The following is a 16,073-nucleotide window of genomic DNA, read 5'->3' as shown; positions in this document are numbered from 1 at the left end:
AAAGAAGACAGAGGCGAAGTTAGGAAGCAGCTGCAGCAGCATTAAGCAGTTCAGAGTGGGTTTCCCTCCATCTTTTGGTGGGGGGGAGGCAGCTGGCCCTCCCTGGGACCCCTGTGTGTCTAAGAGCACCCCTTCCCCACACACACAGCTCTTTACCAAGAGCAGCCGCTTCCCAGGGGAACACTCTGTTCGCTTTCGGGTGGGGCAGCCTCACCCCTCTCCCCAGGAACAAGCCCCCACCAAAACGCAGCAGCCCCCCATGTGGGGGGCAGCGTGTCATGGGCGGGGCTGTAGAACCAAGTGATCAGTACTGGAAGGGGCTCTGAGCCCTGCAAGAAGTCCGATGCGCAGGGTGTATACGCAGGAGGGACGGCCCGAGGAGAGGTCAGCTCAGGGGAACCTCTGGCTAACAGGTGTTGGGCCAGAGGATTCGGAGCTTTTGACTATATTAGGAACGGAGGCCGGCAGCTGCCACAAAACCCACACTTGCCCTGGCAGCAAAAGCTGCTCTACACAAAGCTCCTTTCTCCTCGCCCCACTGCAGGGCTCCCCCTCTCGAGCCCCCCACCTCCTCTCCACTGCCCTCCCCTGACACGCAGGCACACACACCCACTCCCCCTCACTGCTCCCCCACCCCACCCCGAGCCCGGGGGTCAACACACCCACCCCTCTCGACCAGCAATGCTGAACTCACACCAACAGGAAGGCCTGAGGCTGAACACAGGATAAGGACACCTTCGGGGCGGACCTGTCTTCTCCCGGGCACCCCACACCCATCTCAGGACTTGCATGCCTGCTCCTGGCATCTTCCGCCCTCTGTCCGGCCTCCACCAGAACAACACACCTGCGGTAGCTCGCACCCACCACCGGCCTGGTTTCCCTGCCTTCTGCAGCCTTCTTTCTTTCTTACCCCCGGTTCGCCACCAGAGGCTCGCCGGCAGCCCACTTCAGGTCCCGGACTCGGGAGGCTCTGACAGGCACCTGGCTCCGCCGCCCTGGTGTCTCTGCTTGGCTCTCCACCCGGCCTCTGGTTCTCAGCCTGGCTGGAAACTGCACCAAAGGCCTTTCTGACCCCAGTCTGGGTCAGGGGCCCTCCCCTCACACTTGTCGCCCTGGAGGAGAGGCCCCTTTCTCAATAAGGTTGCCAGAGTGGGGACATGTCACATTTACCTTCAAACCCCATCACCCAGGAGGGCCCTGGCCCACGAGAGCTGCCAACAAAAGCTTGCTGAATAATCTGACAATGATGCGCTGTCTCTCTGTCATCTTCCCTTCCAAACTCCGCTTCTCCTTCACCACCTCATTTTAACCCACTCTTTCTGAAGTCCCCACCAGGTTTCTGCTAAAAAATCTCACTGATGAAATGCGTCCTGGGACTAACAGTAGCTTTTTGGAGGGGCCTCAGATGAGGCTCCGAGGCCATGGCTGCAGGCCGGGTGCCCCTTGACCCAAGGGCTCTGTCTTAAATCCTATGTAAATACTGAGTCATCAAAAAGGAGGTGCTGGTTTAAAAGGGTTTGGAAACAAACCACCAGGTCTGCACTCATTTATTTTTGTGAATCAGGTCAAGAGGGACACCACAAAGGTGAGCAGACCACACATTGATTAAAAATAAGCTTTCGTGGGTCTTGGGAAAAAAAAGTTATTCTTTCCATTTTTAATGGTTTGTGGTTTTGCCAAGAGAAGGCAGAAGAAAAGCCATTCAGACTTGACCCTTAGGGAAACAGAAGACGCTCCTATGGATCAAATCTCATTTTCCTGCAATGACCTCACTGATTAAATATTTTGCAGCTCATGATCTGTACCAGCCGTTGGTCAAACAGTAAACTCCGGTAAACTCAAATTCTTAGCCTCTGGCATCACAGCCTATTTTGACAAGTCTCAGAAACAAATAGGTAGCGGGAAGAACAGGGGTGTTGCCCCAAGAGAAAGCAACAAAGGGAGACTCGGCTCTGCTGGGACCAGCTCAGGCTGATCCCATTTGGATCTGAAACTCCCCGCTCTTCCTGGCCAGGACATGCGAACAGAACTCTTCTGCGTGATCTATATAAAGCCTCAAGAGCCAGCTTACTTGTCCCTGTCCCTGGAGGTCAAGCTCACCCCGATGCGCCAGGCCACAGTGTGCTAGTCCCGCTCCTTCTCCTGATCAATATCCAAGGCTGTGCAGAGGGTGAACTCTAACCCGGTGCTTTGCCTTCAAGGCTCCTCTCAGTCTGTTCCCTCCTCCCCACGTGACCGTCTTCTCCCCACCTTCCACGCCAAGTCTGGCTGTTTTCTGCACTAACCGTATTCTGCAGCCACAACAAAACTGACTTCTGCTCAAGGCTGTTGGGCATCTCTCTAGAACCCTCCTACCTACCTGCTCAAAGTGCACCATTCAAGACACCCACCCTCCTTTCCTGTAAAAACTGTTACCATCTGAATAGCACAAATTTGCATTTAATTCCATGCCATCTTGCACTGTTGCTTTTTCAAACATCTTTACTGAGATATAACTCACGTATCATAAAATTCACCCATTTAGAGTGTATCATTCAATACTTTTTGGTATAGTCACAGAATGCAAACATATCACCACGATGTACCTTTAGAACATTTGCATCACCCCCAAAAGAAACCCCATACCCATTAGCAGTCACTGACTATCCCCTCCCCCTCCACCAGCCGAGGCAACCATCGATCTGCTTTGTCTCTATAGATTTGCCTATATTAGATATTTCATATCAGTGGACTTGTGCAATATAGTTTTTTTGTGTCCTCCTTTCTCTTAGTATGTTTTCAAGGTTTTTTCATGTTGTCTTATGTACTTTATTCCTTTTACTGGCCAAATAATATTCCATTGTGTGTGTATACCACATTTTATTAATCTAGTTGTTGGCTGATGTACATTTGGGTGTATTTTTTCCTAATTGTCAAAAGTATCCATGTCTTGCCCAAGAAACAAAAGCAACTCAGACCAACAGAGTGGTCTATTATAGTTTTCCCACGGTGCCTAACAATGTCAGAAATACAGAAAAATACTCAGTAGGTCTTGAAGTTAGCATCTGGCAAAGACTAAATTTTAGAGGAACTGAAAACATTCTTCTCAATTTAAACCAAAACCTACGGCTCTTGGTTTATGGTGGATTTTTTTCCCGGCTAATAGTGCTCTTGGATGTGTGTCAAAGCCTCCATTTACAAAGCAGGTAAATGCCACTTTCTTTGAGGAGGTAATGGAAAGGTAACTGACCACCTGCTGGTTTACTGGGCCCTACCCCTCTGTGTCACTGCCTGGAGTAGCAGCCCTGACCCTGGAGCATCGTCTGTAAGGCAACTGATGCGGGCATCCCTGCTCACTGGCCGCCTGCAACAACCAAGTCATTACTCTTCATTCTCCTGCGGTCTTTGCAGGGTCCCCCATTTATGTCCCCGTTGGAAAGGCCCTTGCATCTGTGGCTCCATCTCCACTGAGATGGCCTTTCTCTGACCAGGACCCATGGACCAGGGCTCTACGTGCCGTTAGGCATCAGGGAGCAAGAAAGGAGCTGACACCTTTGTTGGGCTGGCCATGACTGATGAAGAAGAGAAAGCAGTTTATTGGGCAGCAACTTGAAGGACATTCCAACGCTTCATGAATTGGAGTGGGGAGGCTGCGGGGGAAGCTGCAAACCCACACAGTCGCTTTGTATGTCCTGTTTCCTGACAGATGAGGTGGGCGACGGAGGCTGGGGGACATTGGGTATCTGTATTCCGTGGGGACTAGGCCTGAGGCTGAAAGCGCTTGGTATGAGTTTCACTCTGACAAGCTCTGGGTGCAGGGTGCTTGGGGTGCCCCGGAGAAAAATGGTGCATGCTGCTTCCACGCCCACATCAGATCGTCACCGGGAGCAAGAAGGTTAGGGTTAGGGTTGGACCTGACTTGCACACCCTTAGAAGATCAAGGGTACCCTGGCCATCTCTTCAGAAAACAGGAGGGAATGAAGGCTCCTGCTTAGCTGCCTGAATCTGGGGGCTGAGGAGGACTCTGGTCCCGGGGCAGCTTCTAGGACCGTGCAGACAGCAGGTGGACCATGGAAGGCCATGTTGGCTGGACCCAGGACTCTCTTAGTGGGAGGGACGGGGGTTCAGACAGCAATCACCAGTCCCATCTGCTTCTCTAATGGAACCTCTCCACCCTCCAAGGGGAACTAGGAACAGATCAGGGACCCACACGTTTTAGTAATCCTCAAGGAAGCAGCTAGAAAAACAGAGGTGAGAGGCGGTACTTCTCAAGTCTAGGAATGTGATCAATGTTAGCGAGGGCCTACGGAATCCCTCTCCCTCCCTACTTTCCTCCAAAACACCAGGGCTCTGTAATTGCCAATGAGCCAACAGCATATAGCAGAAGTTGGCTCATGGCAGGACTGGGCCAGAACTCTGCCACTGCCATCAGCAGGCAGCTCTGTCCTGGGTTCATCTGTTCAGATCCAAGTTCTTGATTCTAAACTCTGAGGCTTCTGCCAGCCCCGAGCACGGTGCAGGATGGGCAATGACCAGAAGGAGGCTCAAATCCATACAAACGTGGTCATTAGAAGATGAGACCCCAGTTTCCCCCAAATCCAAGAAGACAGGGATTTCTCCAGAATGGCTATCAGCGGGTGTCTCCGTGAGCCCTTGCTGCTGTGAGAGAGATGTCGTGGATTAAAATAAGGAGCAAAAGAGCTGGTCAGCCTTGGGCTAGCCAGGGTGATAAGATTTACACAGTACCTGGTTGGTATGGAGTACTTTATCATACAACACGAGGTAACGGGAGAAGAATGTGAGAGCCCAGGACAGGTGACCCAGCACAGGCTCCGAGGTTTCAGAACTTAAGTATTGGTGGTCAAGGCGGATGGTGATGTTCGCAGCACCGGGGAACATGATGGTAGGGGAAGGCAGTGAAACTTTGTGGGAAGCAGAAAAAGACAGGGTGCTTACGAGCAAGGCAGTGCCTCGGGATGAAGGGGATGGGAGATGAGACTAGACCATATGGCCTGCCTGGAACAAAAGAAGACACAGCAGAAAACAGCCCCCTCCGAATGATTTCAACTTAAAGGTCGGTGGACAGAACAGAAACACTCAAGAAGTCCCAGGGAACACGCTCCTCCGCAATCACTGTGAATGCAGGCCTTTCATGCCACATAGACAGACATACCTGAAAATGTATTTTAAAAATACCACTTCACCAGTCTTGGTCCCATAAGAACCAATTTGGTTTGGAAAATATCCATCCCGGAGCCCCACAACTTCACATGAATCCAGCGAGGAACAGCACCATATTTGCATAGCACTTTACGACTGACCACGCGCCTCCCCATATATTATCTTGGGATCCTTAAACAACTCTGAAAACAGTAACACCAATATTGGCCAATACCGACAGCAGGCTTACTATCTACATCCCATATCCTGTGAATGCTTTTACTACAGAGTATCCCTGAATCCTCAGAGCAACCATGAAAAGTGAGTAGCTCGGTCGTGCCCGACTCTGTGACCCCATGGACTAGAGCCTGCCAGGCTCCTCTGTCCATGGGATTCTCTAGGCGAGAATACTGGAGTGGGTTGCCATTCCCTCCTCCAGGGGATCTTCCCCACCCAGCAATCGAAGTTGGGTCTCCTGCATTGCAGGCAGATTCTGTACCAACTGAGCCACCCGGGGAAGCCCATGGGAGGTTGATACCATTGTTCCCTCTACCCTGGGAACGCAGAAGCTGATGGTATGCCGAGTGCAAATGCTTTACAACAACCCCGTGAAGTGAGGACCATCACCCTCCTTTGACAGAGGGGACATGGAGGCCCGGGGGGTTCAGGATGTGTCCAAGACAGCCCACCTAGTCAGTAACTGGCTGAGCAGGGATTTGCCCCCAGGTGGCCTGGCTCTTCAGAATCCACATGCATCCAGAACCTCTGAAAGAGACCAGCGCAAAGGGTCTCTATTTGCACTGTCTTTGCAATCCTTGCCTCCGGAAGGCGACAGAAACTCTTTCTGGCGGCCCCTGGGTCCCGCCTAACGGCACCTGCATCTCCTCCCTCCCTCCCATGGGACTCTGCAGGGGCCGCTTTAGCCTCCTCCTCTTCTCACTTCTTCACCTCCACAACCACTACTTGATAACCCGGTGTTTTTTTACTTACAATGCACTTTCCTGGCCATGCTCATCCACGCTTTAGAGTTGAGCAGGTGTCACTGAGCACATCTGGCAGATGAGGAAATTGGCAGGTGGGGGTGGGGCGGCACCTGATGCTTTACAGGGCGAGCTTATTCAGCTCTGTGCTCATTTGCATTTATTTCAGTTAAACACGAGACAGTGGAGGTCGAGACTTCTCCCAAAGTCACAGAACAGTCATGAGTCTTAACCACTGAACCACCAGGGAAGTCCCCCAAGTCCCTCTTGAGTGCAGCTTATAGCTGAGCTGATGACCTCAGATGACCCCTGCCCGATCCACTGAAAAGATCAAGAATGTCAGGCAAAGAGGTTGGCCACCCCTCCCCTGGGCCAGCTCCTCCTCCTCCCCCATCACACATCCTGACTGTCCCAGCCCTGGCCCAGGCACTCTGTATCCTGTCCCCTCATGCCCCTGGTTACCCGGTTAGCATGCCCTCCTCCAGGACCTAGGGCCTCTCAAGTCCTGGCCTCCCCCCAGCTCTCCTGCGCCCTCACCAAGCCAATACTCTCACTGCCCTTTATTTTGCTTTCTCCTTAAATACTATTGTTTCCTGTCTCTCCATCACTTCCCCAGACGTGAAAACTCATTCCCTGGAGATTTCTGCAGCTCTGTTGTACAACTCATTTGTAATGTGACCTGCAGATTTTCAAGGCTTTATCGTGAAAAGTGCCTGGCTCATTCAAAATGCTCGGCTGAGGGCTGATCCTTAAATATGTCTCATCTACCTCGGGAGGTCAGTGTGGCATCACCTCTATGCCCACTCCAGAGGGGAAGGGTGTAGGGCTTGAATAGCTAGCCCCCCCAACAAATCCAGGTGTGACGGATCTCCACAGCTGTCATCCCTTTTTGTTGTTCAGTCGCTCAGTCCTGTCCGACTCTTCGAGACCCCATGGACTGCAGATCGCCAGTCCTTTACTGTCTCGTGGAGTATAATCAAATTCAGGTCCACTGAGTCGGTGATGCCATCCAACCATCTCATCCTCTCTTTCCCGCTTCTCCTCTTGCCCTCAATCTTTCCCAGCATCAGGGTCTTTTCCAATGAGTTGGCTCTTTGCATCAGGTGGCCAAAGGATTGGAGCTTCTCCATTCCTAGGAAATCCTTTGGATTCTGTGCTTCTGGGTTGAGAAAATTAGAAGAGAGGGCCATGCTCTTTGGTAACGTGGGGAACTGGTGGTCCAGGAGTGTTTACAGTCTTGGCACAAACTCCCTAGAGATAAATGAGGGGGCAATTGTGGGTGGGGGAGGAACTCGGGGTGGCTTTGAAAGCAACTTAAAAGGAAGACAGAACAGCCCAGCGGGGCCCTGGGAGCCCTCTGTCGAGGTTTTTATTACGTTATTTTGGCTTTGAAATGGAACTGAAAACTTACTTTAGTCTGGCAAGGCCAGGCCAGAGGGGGTTCTCATCAAAATCCTGGGGGACAACGGTCATCCTGCGAGGGTGGTGGGGTCCAGGGAGGAAGCCCTCCAGATGCCTGATCCCCTGGACGTGTGGCGTCCCCGAGACGGGGTGCACACAGACATGTGAAGGAGGGGGCATGGGGACACCAGTCAATTAGTGGGGCCTGACACCCTGATCCAGCCGCATTCAACGGGCCCCCGACCCGGGGGGATTTGGAGTGTAGGGTTTTTTTTTTTTTGAAATAGAAAAAGGGAAAGAAGGAGCATTTTGCATGCAAATGGGCCGCTGCCGAAGAGCCCATTAAAATGTAAAAACTCCACATTCAGCCTGACAAAACGGTGCAAACTGCGGCGTGGGCCAGAGGGGCAGCAATACGGCTCCCGACAAAGGGGCCTGTCCACAATGGGGGCTGAATGGTCTCAGTCAGCGGGTCCCCAATCGCGTTGCCATGGGGACCCCACCCGGGCTTACCGAAGGTATTTCCTGAGGAGAAAGGCAGAGCACACACGCCCAGGCGGCCCGGCTAATCCTGACAGGAAGCCACAGGCATTCAGCAGCCCAGGGGCTTGGGGCCGGGAGTTGTGTTTTGTTTTTATTAAAAAAAAAAAAAAAAAGGTCTCGGGGCTTTTGTGTCGTCCCATCTCGTCACTGTAATTTAGCGCCGAGCCGCCTGCACCGGCCGAGCCGCAGCCAGGACCCGGCACCCACTCCAAGACCCTCCAAAACCGGCTGCCCGGTTAAGCTGCAGGGCAGGCAGGCGAATCCCTGTATTTTGTGCAGACTTTTCCCAAAGATGCAGCGATGGGTAATCCAGCATCAGAGTTGAGTCTGGCATTCTAGCTGATGCATTTTCTTCCCTCCTAGGGACTGGGTTCCCCACCTTCCCCCCCCACCCCCATACCTCCCACCACGAGGAGGAGGATACTCTCAGGCGGCTGTAATTACGTGATTAACAAAGGAATGTGCCAGGAGTAGTTTTTAAGAGAAATCTCCCCTCTTCCTCTTGCCCCAGTGTTTACAGAAGCACTCTGGGCAGAAACTCTTCCTCCAAAGGATGCCCGGTAGCCTTGGCTGCCCTCCTGCCTGCCTTACCAGGAAGAAAGAGCTGCCCTGGGTCTGGGCAAGCTCACCTAAGTCATGCGGGAAGAAGCGTCGGGAGCAAAGGTCAGCCTGCAGCTACTGGGAAGGAAGGTCTCTCAGCTCCGGGTTCCTAGAAGTTTGTCACTGCCTCACACTTGGCACCAGAGGAATCAGCCTTGGCAGATTCAGGGAAGAAAGCCAACAACACAGCTGGCGGTGGAGACAGAAACTCCTGTGTGACAACTGCCCCCCTTGGACACAGTTTAGGGTAAATTAACATTTCCTGAGCAAACTTGTTTGTGGAAGGAGCCGGCCTCCGTGAAGATAACAAATGAAGGGGGCTGGCCCAAGCAGGCTTGTGGGTTTGCAGAGTTCATGCTCTTGCCTCTAAACTCTCCTCTGCAAAATCTTTCGAATCTGGCATTTTGATGGGGCAGTGTAGCAGACCGGAGTTCGATCCCTGGGTTGGGAAGATACCCTGGAGAAGGGAACGGCAACCCACTCGGGTATTCTTGCATGGAGGAGCCTGGCGGGCTACAGTCCACAGGCTTGCAAAGAGTTGAACACAACTGAGCAATTTAACATCTTCCCTGGTCACTCATGCGGTAAAAGCATCTGCTTACAATGTGGGAGACCTGGGGTTCCACCCCTGGGTCGGGCAGATTCCCTGGAGAAGGAAATGGCAACCCACTCTGGTACTCTTGCCTGGAAAATCCCACGGACAGAGAAGCCTGGTAGGCTGCAATCCGCGGAGTTGCAAAGAGTCGGATACGACTGAGCGACTTCACTCACTCACTTGAGCAATTAACACAGCACATGCTAGATCAGTTGTTAAATCGATTGTTTGGGCAGCATTAAGACTGCGCCTCATCACAGCCCTGGAAGCTTCTAGAGCCATGTTCGGTTCTAGAGCCATCTTGGGAAAAGAAGCTGGAGAACCTTGTTCATTCATGGAAAACTTCCCCCTAAAGAACCACACGCCCAGGAAGGACACTTGTGTAGGGATCGGGACACTCGGGTGGGGAACTTCTCCCCCGTCCTAAACTCAAAGCCAAAGTACCATCGGTCACCAACTGTGACAATACAGAACACCTTCCCCCCCAAGTAGTCAGGGGAAGCTGGACTAGCTGAAGAGGTGTGTGTGTGTGTGTGTGTTTGTGTGTGAGTGTGCAGGGGTCCTGCTGCTCGGAGGGGAGCTCAGACCCTCCCACCACTGGCCCGGAGCCCAGGCCTCCCCAGCCATGTGTCTGCAGCTGTGACCTGTCAGGCACTTCCTGGTCTGGGTTCTGTAATGGAAAGATCATTAAGGGTGGGGGAGGGACAACGGCGAGGAGGTAACCGGGCAGCAGCTCCCACTCCGCCGGGCTCTGACCTTAGAAGTCCGGTCAGGTTCCTCGAAGAAAAGAATGTAGGCGCCTCCCCCCGCCCCGCCCCCTCCCAGGGCCTCCCTGCCCCGCCCCCCAACTCTGGTTTGGGGAAGGAAACCCCAGCAGCTGGCTAGGAAAACACTGTGGCTTCCTAAACTTGCTGATGAATTAGCTGAGGCCACAGCTGCTTCAGCATCTGCCTTTTGCCCTCCCTACCAGACCTCGATGGGTGCTTCGGAGCACACGCACCAGGGCTATCAGCGCCCTTCAGGTCAGCCACCTTCCTTCCCCGGCCAGTCCTGTGGCTGCGATGGTGGGCCTGGGTCATCGGACCCAGTGCAGGACGAGGATCACTGCAGTGGGGAAAGGGACTCTTCATAAAGTCACATTTTTTTTTTCCATGTTAAAGAAATGCCCCTTATTTGAGAATAAAGGTGACGGACATCCTTTCTTTATTTATTGGAAGAACTGTGTGGGGATCTTAGTTCCCCAACCAGGAATCAAACCTACGGCTTGTTGCATTGGATTCTGGGAGTCTTAACCACTGGACCACCAGCAAAGTGGTGTAAAAGCTGGTTTAACAGGTGGAGTGTCAGCTGGGAAAGTGAAAAGTTCTGGAGCTGGATGGTGGTGATGGTTGTACAACAATGTGAACGTATTTAATGCCACAGAACTGTACGCTTAAGAAAGGTGAATTTTATAGGAGGTATATTTTACCATAATAAACACTATCGGTAGTGGAGAATGTTAAGTGTTTTTTTTTTTTTAAGATGTTCTTACATGGCAAAATAAGTTGTCAACCCAAAATATTGGGAGGTGGGTATTTGGCTCGTGAAATCTAAAAATCTGGGACTAATGGCCTCTCCACAGACTGGGAGGCAAGCGAGGGGCTAGAGGGCCCATGGACATACCATGTATTCATCCTCTCTCTCCTTCACATTCACCACGAAAGTTGACCATTTAGTACTGTTTTCAGAAGTTTGGAAGCTCCAATACTTTGCCCACCTGATGTGAAAAGCTAACTCATTGGAAAAGACCCTGATGCTGGGAAAGATTGAGGGCAGTAGGAGATGGGGGTGACAGAGATGAGAGCAGCAGTTGGACTGTATCACTGACTCGATGGACATGAGTTTGAGCAAGCCCCAGGAGATAGTGAAGGACAGGGAAGCCTGGCGTGCTGCAGTCCATGGGGTCGAAAAGAGTTGGACATGACTGACCAACAACAAACAAGAACTGTTTTCAGAAACTGAAAGAGCGTGGTTTGGGGATTTTTCTCCCTGAGATGAAATGGCTCTCAGAGCAGGTAGAAGAACCAGGACCAAAGGCTGCTTGGAGGGTCAGTGTCCACACTGGGGACTCCTGTGCTCAGATGAGCTGGGGGATCTAGAACAATGAGTCTCTCAGGAGAGACCACCTACTATGGGCAAGATTCACATTCCGGGTGTCCTAAGAAATGAGAACCCCCTTTGAAATCCTTGTCAAAACCACTTAGTCCCAAACTCTGCTTGAGCCCCAGGTGGTTGCCGAAAGAGTACTGGCGTGGAAGTCACTGGGGTGACTGCGTGACCTAGGCCAAGTCATCCCTCTCTTGGCCTCCATGTCCTCAACTCTGAGATAGCAAGGCCGACTGGACAAGCTCTCATCACCCCCTACCGCACTCCCCCTGCAGCTCTAACCAACATTCTAAGCTTCAACCGGGCCTTGGGAATTGAATGCCAATTACTGTGTCCCCTCTCAGCCCCTGCAGCACAGCGCTCCCTCTTTGGTGAAGGAAGACAAGACAGTGCAAGTTCCTTTTCCTTAAAAGAGGGGAGGGGACTTCCCTAGTGGTCCAGTGGTTAAGACTCTGTGCTTCCACTCAGGCTCAATCTCTGGCCAGGGGACTAAGATCCCACATGCCAAATCATGTGACCAAAATAAGACACAAGAATGCAATATACAGCACAGAAAATATAGTCAATATTAAAAAAAAATAAGCATGTGGCCAAAATGGAACAGGTAAGACACAAGAATGTAATGTACAGAGCTTCCCACCCCACCCTACCCCCCCACCCCCCGGTAGGTGCATCAGGTAAAGAATCTGCTTGCAGTTCAGGAGACACAGCAGATACGGGTTCAGTCCCTCAGTCGGGAAGATCCCCTGGAGAAGGAAATGGCACCCACTTCAGTATTCTTGTCTGGAGAATTCCATGGACAGAGGAGCTGGGTGGGCTACAGTCCATGGGGTGGCAAAGAGTTGGTCACGAGTAACTAGGCACCATAAGCATGTGATATAAAGCACAGAAAATAGAGTCAATATTTAAAAAAAAAAAGAAAAAGAAGAGGGGATTCCATTTGGCCACAGAGTTATGGCCACCAGCACCTTCAATACATGTCTCTTTTCATCTTTTCCCTCTGGCCCGAGATGTTCCAGAAGAAATCTCAGAACTGAGGGTGCGGGGTAGCCCAGAGACTATGACTGAATAAGCTAGGAACCCAGGTATTCTGAAAGAATTTATTTTATTTTTTTATGCTCACTAGCTAGGCAAATAAATTTAAAAAATGGACTGGTAGTCAGCGGGTAGTGGTGAAAGACTAACATTATAAAATAAATGCTTCTTCCTAGTGTACCTTTCCGGCATTAAGAGAGGCTTGAGAGAACAAATAACATGGACTAAAGTTCTGGATGCCAAAGGGAGAATTTCATTCAGTAGGTTAGTCAAGGAGCCCGACTCTTTAAGGTTTAAAAGCTAATTCCTAAAACTGAAGGGAAACAAACCTTAATCCCCAAAGTAAACCCTGAAGTTGAGTAATCAAGGGGCAGACATTTCCGAACGCAAAAGGTCCAATGATGGGAGAGCTGATGACATTCCAGCGGCAGTGATAACTGACTTCAAGCCCTAAGCGAAGCAGGAGGGCGTCCTGGAAAAGGGCTTCCTTCCCTGCTGACAGCTCTCTACTCCTGGTCTTCCTCCCTCCAATACTCCCCAGCACTCAGACTCAGCCCTCTTCACCCTCCTCGCCTCCCAGTACAGAGGTGAGAGTCATAGATGCCTATATTAAACAGACCCAAGTCAACTCCAGATCCTCCATTTATTTCAGCTGTTTAACCTTGGGGAGTGTTCATTTGGCCTCTCTGAGTCAGTTTCCTAAATGTTTCCTAAACATCTACCTTGTAGACTTTTTGAAGTGAGTGAGAATTAAGAGATATCAGAGAGTCTCAAAGTGTGATCCCCAGACCAGCAGCACCCACGTCTTTGGGGAACTTGTTAGAACCACCTGGCAGGGGCCCCGTTGTAGGCTCCAGAGTTCCAGGGGTGAACTGAGGCAGGGGTTTTTAACAAGTCCACCGCGTGATGTCCCTGCAGGGAAAATCTGAGAACCAGTGCATTAGGTGACATAAAGGGCTCAATATGGGGTAGCAGTTACTATTTCTCACCTATTTGCTGTACCTTTTCATTGAAAAGGATTTCATTCCTAACTTCCCCATTTTTAAAACTGGAAATAGTTGGTATTTTCCCCTCTAATTCCTTTTTCAAAAAAATTGGGAGTATGGATTTTTTTAAATGGGAGGCCCCCTAGATTTTGCTTTTCAGTATTAATTTATTTATTTGACTGTGCCAGGTCTTAGTTGTTGCACTCAAGATCTTTGATCTCCCTTGCAGCATGTGGGATCTAGTTCCTTGACTAAGGGATCAAACCTAGGACCCCTGCATTGAGGGGAGCTTGGAGTCTTAGCCACTGGACCACCAGGGAAGTTCTAGTGGAGTATAGTTGATTTACAATCTTGTGTTAGTTTCTGATGTACAGAAAAGTGAATCAGTTATATATATACACATGTAGTGATAGCAGTGTTAATCGCTCAGTTGTGTCCTACTCTTTGTGATCCCATGGACTATAGCTGGCCAGGCTCCTCTGTCCATGGGATTCTCCAGGCAAGAATACTGGAGTGGGTAGGCATTCCCTTCTCGAGACCCAGGGATCGAACCCAGGTCTCCCACGTTGTAGGCAGATTCTTTACCGTCTGGTCAGGAAGCCCATACACAGACACACACACACACACACACACACTCACACACATCCACTCTTTTTTAGATTGTTTTCCCGTATAGGTTATTGCAGAGTATTGAGTATTGAGTAGAGTTCCCTGTACTTTACAGAAGGTTCTTATCACTGCAAGTATCTTTTTTAAAAAAGAAAATGGATGGTTACTTCCCTCTGCATTCATGCACGCATTCATGCATGCATTCATTTATTCAAAAAGTATTTACTGAGCACCTAATATGTATCAGACAGTAAGGTGCTGTAGTGACCGTAAAATAGAGCAAAACCTCTGCCTTCCTGATATATGTGTGCACACGTGTCACTGCCCACCAGCGGTGATCAGCTTGTCCTTTCACTTTAGGGAAGAAGCCTTCTCCTGTGGCTTCAGATGTCCTTATAACCTGGGTTTTATGTCCTTATTTGAGGTTGTCTTTGGATGACTCTTCTTCAATGAGTCACTTACTGTATTTTCCTACGTGGAGTCAGAGTGACACTGGCTGGGGCTGGGCCTGATCCAGGACGAGGCTGGGGCGGGGATGCCCTTGGTCCTGGGCCTCCAAGACTTTCATGCTTTTCCCCCAAAGGTCATACAGACAATTACTGACAGAACTGAAAGAGGGGCTTCCCCGGTGGTGTAGTGGTTAAGAATCCACCTGCCAATGCAGGGGACATGAGTTCGATCCCTGGTCCAGGAAGGTCCTGCATGCTAAGGAGCAACTAAGCCCGTGCGCTTTAACTACTGAAGCCCTTGAGCTCTAGGGCCCGCGTCTGCACAAGACAAGCCACTGCAATGAGAAGCCCTCGCATCGCAACTAGAGAGTAGCCCCTGCTCACTGCAACTAGAGAAAGCCCGAGGGTAGCAGGAAGAACCAGTGCAGCCAAAAATAAACACATAAATAAAGTTAAAAAAAATATGAAGTACTTAACACGGATGTGTATTTCCTATGTTTGGACTAATGAAAAATAGAACCCTTAAGAAAAAAAGGAATTGGAAGAAAATATTTACCAAATAACTTCTATTCTTGGGGCACACTTCAGACAGAATACTACAAATTAATATATATGCTTAGTATCCTTTCAATTTAAGTATTTTGTGACTAGTCCAAGTGCATTAAAATATATATTTAAAAATATTACTTTGCTAAATATAAAAACTAAGAAAAACATAATTTCAAGACCCTATCACCTTGTGGATTTTTTTTTTTATTTCTTCATGTTTTAAATATAGAAAATATATATTACTATATACATACATGTATGTATATATACTGGTGGGGGCTTCCCACATAGTACTGGTGGTAAAAAACCCTGCATACCAATGCAAGAGACGTAAGAGACATGGGTTCGATCCCTGAGTCAGAAAGATCCCCTGGAGGAAGGCATGGCAACCCACTCCAGTATTCTGGCCTGGAGAATCCCCATGAACAGAGGAGCCTGGTGGGCTACAGTCCATGGGGTTACAAAGAGCCGGACATGATGGAAGCAACTTAGCACACACGCACACATATACTGTAGCTTCAAAAAGATACTAGTGTTCAGGCCTGCTGAGCCTCCTAGCCATGTTTATTTTCATCTATCAGACATTGTTGGACCATTTTAGAAGCAATCCAGGTGGTTTACGTGTCCAGACAATACACTATATTCTAGAACAAGTGTGACCAACAAGGAAAACTCAGGTGTGGACTCTGACGCTTTTAGTTCAGTTCAGTTCAGTTCAGTCACTCAGTCATGTCAGACTCTTTGCGATCCCATGAATCGAAGCACGCCAGGCCTCCCTGTCCATCACAAACTCCCGGAGTTTACTTAAACTCATGCCCATCGAGTCGGTGATGCCATCCAGCCATCTCATCCTCTGTTGTCCCCTTCTCCTCCTGCCCCCAATCCCTCCCAGCATCAGGGTCTTTTCCCATGAGTCAACTCTTAACATGAGGTGGCCAAAGTACTGGAGTTTCAGCTTCAGCATCAGTCCTTCCAATGAACACCCAGGACTTATCTCCTTCAGGATGGACTGGTTGGGTCTCCTTGCAGTCCAAGGGACTCT

General features: G+C 50.1%; 1 protein-coding gene across 9 annotated transcripts in view; it reads right to left on the bottom strand.

The window, feature by feature from the left end:
* FGFR1 (fibroblast growth factor receptor 1) overlaps nt 1–16,073 on the bottom strand; it is a 50,238-nt gene that overhangs the window by 16,743 nt on the left and 17,422 nt on the right. The gene's annotated exons all lie outside the window — the stretch shown is intronic.

The sequence above is a fragment of the Odocoileus virginianus genome, chromosome 32, assembly GCF_023699985.2.
Source record: "Odocoileus virginianus isolate 20LAN1187 ecotype Illinois chromosome 32, Ovbor_1.2, whole genome shotgun sequence".
Taxonomy (NCBI): Eukaryota; Metazoa; Chordata; class Mammalia; order Artiodactyla; family Cervidae; genus Odocoileus; species Odocoileus virginianus.
This window is presented reverse-complemented; position numbering and strand designations above follow the sequence as displayed.